The following is a 9275-nucleotide window of genomic DNA, read 5'->3' as shown; positions in this document are numbered from 1 at the left end:
AAACAGAAAGGTGAATGATCTATCTATCTGTTCAAGGTTTTTGAGTTCCTCTGGGAGAAGATTTAAATAAAATTTCATCTGACCTGACCTAATGAAAGACTTTAAGTTGTCCCATAGCTTAACTACTCATTGGATGATATCAAACATTCCCCTTAACTGCTTCTTTACTCTTTTTTTTTTTCATATGAAATTAAGGATAATAATATCCCTCATAGGTTTGTTGTGGGCATGAAATGAAATGACCCATATGAAAATATTTGCACATTATAAGAACTGATAAAAGGCAATATACTTTTCTTATTATTATTATAAATAATTATAAAGATACTATAAAGATTATTACAAATCTGTGCCGCCTACTTGATTCTATTATGTCATATACTATTTCTTTTAAAAGAGCAGTGATTTTTAAACATGTAATTATATAGTGGGCATGTATAAGTGTTGAGTTAACTGTTTTGGTATTTTTTTTTAAGTGTATCTCCAGCAAATAGCTGCTTAGCTCATTGGGACAATCAAAATTAAAAATATATATGTGAGCCTTCAATACTCAAAAAATAGCTCACAGTTAAACACATTGGACTGCTTAAAATTTTAAAGGATACAATTATCTTTTTTTTTTTTTGGCAATTTGAATATTTTCTGGATTGTTGGTGGATATAAAACGGCGTCCAATAGTACTTTTTACTAAGTTCTGTTAAAATTGAAATATGAATGTTATGTTATTTTCCTCTTTTATTGTTATATCTCTCTTCCAATTTCCTCCTGGAATATACATACTCCCTGAAAAATGGAGTCATTAGTCAATTTCAAAACTTTGAAATACTATTAGGTAACGAGACTCTGTACTTACAGTTATATGAAGTAAAATAGTTTTAGAATGTCCATCATACACACACACACACACACACACACAAATGCATGATTGCATTTTTATTAAGTCATACATGCAAATTGCAGTTAAAATTTGAAGTTTATATGCAGGATTACTTATTGATAGTGATAGGGCAAAACAATTTAGAATATAAAAATTTTTTTCTAATTCAAAAAATATTGGAAGGAAGAATGATAAAATAAATATAAATGGCAACACTAAGATAAACATAGTGTAAGATTTATATGCATGTTCATTGGACACATGTATATTGGGCACCTAGTATATATCAGGCATTGTTCTAGGAGATCAGATATAATAGTAAACAAAATAGACAAAGCCCTTTGATTTAAAGAATTCATATTATAGTGAGCAAGATAGACAGTAAACAAATAACCATGCTAAAGGGTGATCAATACTCTAAAGGAAGATCAATACTCTAAAGGAAAATAAAGCACAATAAAGAGATGAGATTTATGGGACTGCTAATTTATATAAGATTGTATATCAGTTAGGGTTCTTGCCAGAGCCAGATGACACATTCAAATTGGGATAATTGAAGGTAATTTAATAAAATGGCTATTTCTAACCATATGGACTGGGTGTAGAGCGATCCTAAAGGATGGTTTCATATTCTGGGGATTGTAATGGTTGATACATTACCACACCAGGCCTAGAGAGGTCCAGATTAGAATCTGAACCATAGAGAGAGAGTTTTTGGACATAACCAGCTGACAAAGAACTGTGGTTTTATTAGTGACTCCCACAAGAAAAAGCAGAGAAATTAATACCCTAAACTAACATTCCTACCTCCTTCTAGTTTTCACTTGGCACTCTCCAGTGGACAAACCCTATGAAAAATAAAAGGATAAGGAAGTTCATCAATACTGTGGATATTAACCACCCTGGTAGGACACAGAGCAGGATAGAGAAGGGGTCTAGAGTGGGAAACAGAAGGTAGAAACACTGGTGGTCAAGGCAGCCATCCCAGGGAGGTGATAGGTAAGAAGAGACCTGAATTAGATTAAAACAAGCAAACAAAAAAAAAAACAAACAAAACCAGAGACCTTGCCAGTTATCTGGAAGAAACTCTTTCAAGACTGAACAAAATTTCTAACTTCTTGAGCATATCATATCCCAAAGAACATTGTACACCCCATAAAAATCTCTTTGTCTTTATTTATATTTGTCAATCTACTAGAGTCTACCCCCCAACTTCAATGATCTCTCATGACTATTTGAACTATGGTGACCAAAATTTTTATAAATCCAAACCAGAAATGTCTTCACTTAGCCTTTATTTCTCTGAGTTCCCCCACATAATTGACACTATTTCCTTTATTTTCCCCTTTGAAACTTTATCCTTCCTGTACTCTCATTGCTTTGCTCCTGGCTCTCCCTCTACCACTCTACCATATTTCTACTTTGTTGTCTCTTCAAAAGATTCCATGCTTGGACTATTCTTATTTTGTTTTTTACTTACTTTGTATTATCATCCATTTTTTCTCTTCTCTTGTCATCTATTTGGTGAATCAGAAATATATAACTTGAGTACAGGATTCTTACAAAGGAGTAAGATTGCTCTTTAAAATTTCTTGCTTGATCTATAGCACCCAGTATTTCTACAGTGGAACTAACCATCATCCTCCTTTTGTCTGTTCCCAAGTCCAGTGAAAGGTAACATCATTTTCAACCTAACACTGTTCAAAATCTCTGTATCACTTTCAAATTCTCTCTATTCTCAAGTCACCTGTGATGGTTAATTTTATGTGTCAACTTAACTAACTCTTATAGGAAACAGAATCTATATAGCTTAATCCAGAATTTTCTAGCCTCCACAACTGTGAGAAATAAAATTCTGTTGTTTACAAGCCATCCAGGCTTTGGTATTTTGTTATAGCACCTCAAATGGACTGGGATACTTAACCAGGTGGTGACTCTAATTGTACCAGATGTAGTTTCATTGTTTAGGCAAATTAACACATCCCTTGGTACCTGATATGTAGCTATTGATCTAGCAAATTTGTTTTTCTCCATTTTTCTCATTGAAGTCCACCAGAAGTAGTTTTCTTTCAGCTGGCAAGACCAGCAATACACCTTCACTGTCCTACCTAAGGGATATATCAACTCTCTAGTCCTATATCATAATATACCTGCAGGGATCTTGATCACCTTTCTCTTCCATGAGATATCATAGTGGTCCATTACTTTGATGTCACTATGCTGATTAGTCCTAGTAAGCAAGAAATAGCAACAACTCTGGACTTATTGATAAGACATTTGTGTGTCAGAGGGTGAGAAATAGATCTGACTAAAATTCAGGGACTGTCTACCTCAATGAAAAACTAGTAGGGGCATAGGGCAATAGAAAGCTCTGTAACAAGTCTAGGCTGCTATGAAAACTACTCTACTACTTGGACCATATGATCCAGCAGGTCCATTGGTGCTTGACATATCAGTGGCAGATAGTGATGCCATTTGGAGCCTTTGGCAGGTCCCTATAGCTGATTGGCAGTCAGGCCTTATGATTTGGTAGTAAGTCCCTGCATCATATGCAGATAACTACTCTTCTTTTGAGAAATAACTGTTGGCCTGCTACTCGGCCTTAGTAGAGATTGAAAGTCTATCCATTGGCCACCAAGTTACTATGTAACCTGAGATGCCCATCATGAACTGGGTATTATCTGAAAACCATCAAGTCATAAAGTTGTTTGAGTACAACATCACTTCATCATCAAATGAAAATGTGCGATTGGGCTGGAACAGGCCCTTAGAGCATAAGTATATTATATGAAGTGAACTGAATGCTCTTGGTACCCTCTCCTGCTACAGTGCCTTCTCTTATCCAGTCTACACTATGGTCTCATGGAGGATTCCCTAAGATCAGGTGACAGAAGAAGAGAGCACAAGGGCCTAGTTTATAGATAGTTCTCATTGATATGCAGGCACTACCCAATAGCGGACAGCTGCAGCACTAAGATAGTGGTGAAGAAAATTCAATAGGAATGACTTTAAGCAGTGTACCTGGTTGTTCACTTTGCATAGACAGAGAAATGGCCAAACGTATGGTTAAATACTAATTCATAGACTGTGGTGGATGTTTTGGCTGGATAGTTGGGGATTTAGAGAGAACATGTTTGAAAAATTGGTGACAAAATATTTGGAAAAGATGTATATGGATTGACCTCTCTGAATAGCCAAAAAATAAATAAAAAATAAAAATATTTGTCCTATATGAATGCTCACTAAATGGTGACTTCAGATGAGTGGCTAGGATAACCCATCCTGTGGATACCAGTCAACCTCTTCCCCCAGCTGCTCCTGTAATCATCTAAAAAGTTCATGAACAAAATGGCCGTGATGTCACGGATGGAGGCTATGCCTGGGCTCAGCAGCATGGTCTTCCACTTACCAGGGCTGAACTGTCTATGGTCTCTGCTGAGTTTGATCTGCCAGCATCAAAGACCAACACTGAGCCCTTGATAGGGCACCATTCTCTGGAGTAATCAGACAGCTACCTATTGGCAGTTTGATTACATTGGACTGCTTTTAGTTGTAGAAGGGACAATATTTTGTTCTTACTAGGATAGTCGCTTATTCTGGACACAGATTTGCTTTTTCTGCACCCAATACTTTTGCCAATACTACCATCTGTGGACTTAGAGAATGCCTTATCCACTATCATGATATTCTACTCAGCATTGTTTCTGATCAAGGAACTCACTTCACAACATAAAAATGGTGGCAAGAGGCCCATACTCACAAAATTCACTGATCTTACCATATTCTCCACCATTCTAAAAGAACTGGCATGACAGAGTGGTGGAATAGTCTTTTGAAAATTTAATTACAAGGCCACCTAAGTGTCAGTATCTTTCAGAGATAGGGAAAAAATCTCTAGAAGGCTGTTGGTGCTCTGAATCAGCATCTAATTTATGGTTCTATTTCTTGTATAATCAAAATCCACATATCCTGGAATCGAGGGAGAGAAACAGAAGTGGCACCCCTTGCTACTACCCCTAGTGATCCACTAGGAAATTTTTGGTTTCTGTTCCAATGCCTTTATGCTCTGCTCACCTAAGGATCTTATTTTCAGAAGGAGGAGTGCTTCCACCCGGAAACACAATTATTCCAAGTTAAGACTTACTCTATCCCTTTGGGATCCTCATGCCTCTGAATCAATAGGCAAAAAGTAGATTTAGAGTGTTGGCTGGGGTGATTTATTCTAACTACTGAGGGAAAATTGGACTACTACTCCACTGTGGAAATAAGGAAGAGTATGTCTAGAATATAGGAGATGCCTTAGCACATCTCTTAGTATTACCATACCTAGTGATTAACCCAATCCAAGCAGTACTACTGATGGCTCAGATCCTTCAGGAATGAAGGTTTGGATCACCCCACCAGGTTAAAAAAAACACAACCAGTTGAGATATTTTCTGAAGGTGAAAGGTATACAGAACGGGTAATGGAAGTAGGTAGTTACAAATACTAGCTATGACCACGTGGACAGTTACAACGAGGGCTGAGGTTGTCATAAGTATTTCTTTGCTATTTTGCTATAAATATGTGTATCTATTTCTTTTCTTTCTTTTTCTCTTTTATTTCCTTATCATATAACAAGATGAATTGATTTTATATTACAGTATTTAAGGATTATTAATTTTACATCATAGTATTTAAGTTATAGAACATCAAGAAGAAGAGTAAATGTCACTTGAGGACTTTATCTCCTCTTCTGGGGAAGCAGTAAGTCCATTTTTGGTTGTATACAGGATAGTTATATAATGCTAGGTGGAATTATGACCTTGTTTTATTTGTAGATTAATAATGAAGGAGATGTGTATGGGTGCCAAATTGACAAAAATTGGGATTGTGATGGTTAATTTTGTGTGTCAACTTGACTGATCTTAGGGTTTCCAGAGTAAACATTATTTCTAAGTGTTTCTGTGAGGGTGTTTCAAGATGATATTAACATTTGAATCAGTGAACTCAGTATTGATTACTCTCCCCAGTACTGATTACTCTTCATTCAATCTACTGAGAGCCTAAATAGAACAAAAGGAAGAGGAAGGAGAAATTTGCCCCTTTTTCCCTGCCTCACATATCATTTTATCTCCTCCAAGGATGAGGGTTTATAGCATCAGCTCCCATTTTTCTAAGACTTCTCACACTTGGACTGAATTACACCACTGGCTTTCCTGGGTCTCCAGCTTACAAACTGTAGGACTTCTCAGGCTCCATAATCCCATGGGCAAATTCCTCATAAGAAGTTGTGTATACATATAAAATACCTTTTACAATAAATGGTGATGTTATCCACACATTTACAATGGAGCCAACCATCTCCTTCCTTTGTCCTGTTTCCCTTTCTTGGGTTACCAGTTTGTCAATGTCAACATCATTTTTCTACCTGTCTCTTCTACAATATCTGCATCATTGTTAGATTCTTTCTTTCAACATATGGTAATGTCCCATCTTGTCTATTGGATTTCTCTCTCTTTTCCAATCCTCACTGTTACCATCCTAGTTTAACTCTTCATAATTCTGTCCATTATCTAACATGAATGGGCTTGGGACTAACCAGGTAGGTTATTGCTGCTTTCCTCTGGGTAGATAGTGGTAGAGGGTTAATACAGGCCAGACAAACATCATCAGAGAAAAATAACCAATCTGAAATAGAGAGAAATTTCAAGATATAATTGAGATACTGACAGTGATGGCACAAAGAAATTGGTTGCAGATAAAATACTGGAGCTATACCTGAGTTCTTGGGCTGGTGCCTTAAGTGACTATTTTCTTGCCATGTATTTTACAGCGGTCATTGCAGACATGACAGAACAAACATCTACGTTATTTTATGAATTCATTCAGAAAATATGATTTGAGTATCCATATCTTCCAAGGTCAAGAAATATGAAATAATTAGGGGCATGGTCTTCTTTCAATGATGAGAGAAAGGTGATGAGAGAAGCTTTTGTGAGGAGATCACATTTTAAACTTGTACTATGAAGGTAAGAATAAACACGGGAAGAAAAGGATAAGAGACACTGCCAGATACAACAGCCTCCTACTTTCTCTGTCTTTTACTTTACTCATTAAGAGACTTTGTCCTTAGGATGAAGGTGATGATAATGATAATATGATTATAATGAGGACAGTGATATTGCAGATGACAGTATGGAGGACAATGGAGACAGTAATTGATATAGAAAAATTATAATGAGAGCAGAGACCATGTATCTACTGTTTGCTGCTTTCTCCTCAGCATCTATCACAGGCACAACATTGATATTCAATAAATGTTTGTTGAATGAACAGAAGCATAAATGAAAGATGATGGTAATGACTAGAAGTGGTTCAATTCAATTGAGTTAATGATAGTGTATTATGTCCCTCAAAATGAGAGACTGTCAATTTTTTTTCTGTTCCAACTGCTTTTAAGGAAGTGAACCATTCCAATGATATTGTATCTCAAACAATTAATTTTCACCTATTCTGTTGAGCGTTATCACCTAGTATTTAGCACATTGTTAATTATCACTTTGTAACCATTTGTAAAGTGTGAAAAAGCCAGCTGTACAGATTCTTCTCTTACACTAATTGTGTTTTTCTTCAACCCAGAGCAATGACAAGCAGAAAAAAACAGCATTTATGATAACATATCTAAAATAAGCTGATTATAACTTTCTTCTTAAAAAAATAAAATGTCAATAATTCCTCTGAAGGTACTGACAAAAGATAAAAAGACATTATATAGAGTATCGAATGCTCCATTACAAAATCCATATTGTATTTAAAAAAAGCAAGATGGGCTTGCAAGATAGACTTGATTGTGCGTATCAAGAATTTGCCCTTATCAATTTATAAGTCTATTTACTAATACTTTTGTTTTTAAATTTAATTGAATTTGAGTGTTAAGGACAAGGTATTTGAGATGATAGGGAGGAAATAACATGCTACAATTTCTTACTGTACTCTCATTTATGGGTTTTATCTTTCTACGTGTATTGCTTAACACAGTGACAAATCAATTGTGAGTATCTACACATCTGTATCAATATAATCTCTAGAGAAAGGAAAAATAACAGCTTTGGAGTCAATAATACATACCCAATTCAAATCTGAATTGTGCAACTAGCTATCTGAGTGACCTAGGGCAAATTATGTAAAAACTGTGATTCTCAGTTTCAACAACTGCAATGATTATGAGGATTAAATTACGCCCAACCTAAAGTAGATACTCTTTGCATACCACTAGCCCAACTCTTCGTACACTTAATACAATGTCACATCAGAGCAATTATTGAGCAATTGGTGGCACTAAAACTTATGATTTTAACTACTCAACTGAGCTTTTAACTATTTTAAAAATTAAATTTATTGTGGTGACATTGGTTAATATAATTATATAGGTTTCAAGTGTAAAAATTGTATAACACATCATCTGTATATTGCACTGTGTGTTCACCATCCAAAGTCATATCTCGTTCCATCACCATATATTTGACCCCTTTACCCTCTTCTATCTTCATCCACCCCCTTTCCCTCTGGTAACCACTAAACTGTTGGCTGTGTCTATGCATTTTTGTTTGTTTGTCTTGTTTGTTTTTTGCTTTCAGTTTTATATCTAACACATGAGTGAAATTATGATTCTCAACTTTTTTCTGTTTGACTTATTTTGCTTACCATGGTATTCTCAAGATCTGTCTATATCGTTGCAAATGGCAGTATTCATTTTTTCTTATGGGTGAGTAATAGTCCATTGTATATATGTACCATACCTTCTTTATCTAATCATCTATTAAAAGGCACTTTGGTTGTTTCCATGTCTTGGCCACTCTGAATAATGCTGCTATGAACATTTGGGTGCATATATCTTTACAGATAGATATCTTCAAATTTTGAGAGTAGATACCCAGAAGAGGGATTGCTAGTTTATATAGTAATTCTATTCTTGATTTTTTGAGGAATCTCCATATTGTTTTCCATAGTGACTATACCAATTTACATACCTACCAACAGTGTACGAGTAGTCCTTTTACCTTACAACCTCTCCAACACTCATTATTACTTCTCTTGTTGATAATAGCTATTCTAACATCTGTTAGGAGTGATCTCTCATTGTGGTTTTTATTTGCATTTCCCTAATTGCTAGTGAAGTTGAGGATCTTTTCATATGTCTATTGGCTGTCTGTATGTCTTCTTGGGAGAAGTGTCTGTTGAAGTCCTCTGCCCATTTTTTAATTGGGTTGTTTTTGTTGTTTTTGTTGTTGAGTTGTATGAGTTCTTTATATATTTTGGATATTAGCCCCTTATCAAAAGTGTTATTTGCAAATGTCTCCTCCCATTAGGTTGGTTTTCTCTTTGTTTTGTTGATAGTTTCTATTGCTCTGCAAAG

The sequence above is a fragment of the Pteropus vampyrus genome, unplaced genomic scaffold (assembly GCF_000151845.1).
Source record: "Pteropus vampyrus isolate Shadow unplaced genomic scaffold, Pvam_2.0 Scaffold29, whole genome shotgun sequence".
Classification (NCBI taxonomy): Eukaryota; Metazoa; Chordata; class Mammalia; order Chiroptera; family Pteropodidae; genus Pteropus; species Pteropus vampyrus.
The sequence above is the reverse complement of the archived record's forward strand: the minus strand, read 5'-3'. Positions refer to the sequence as shown.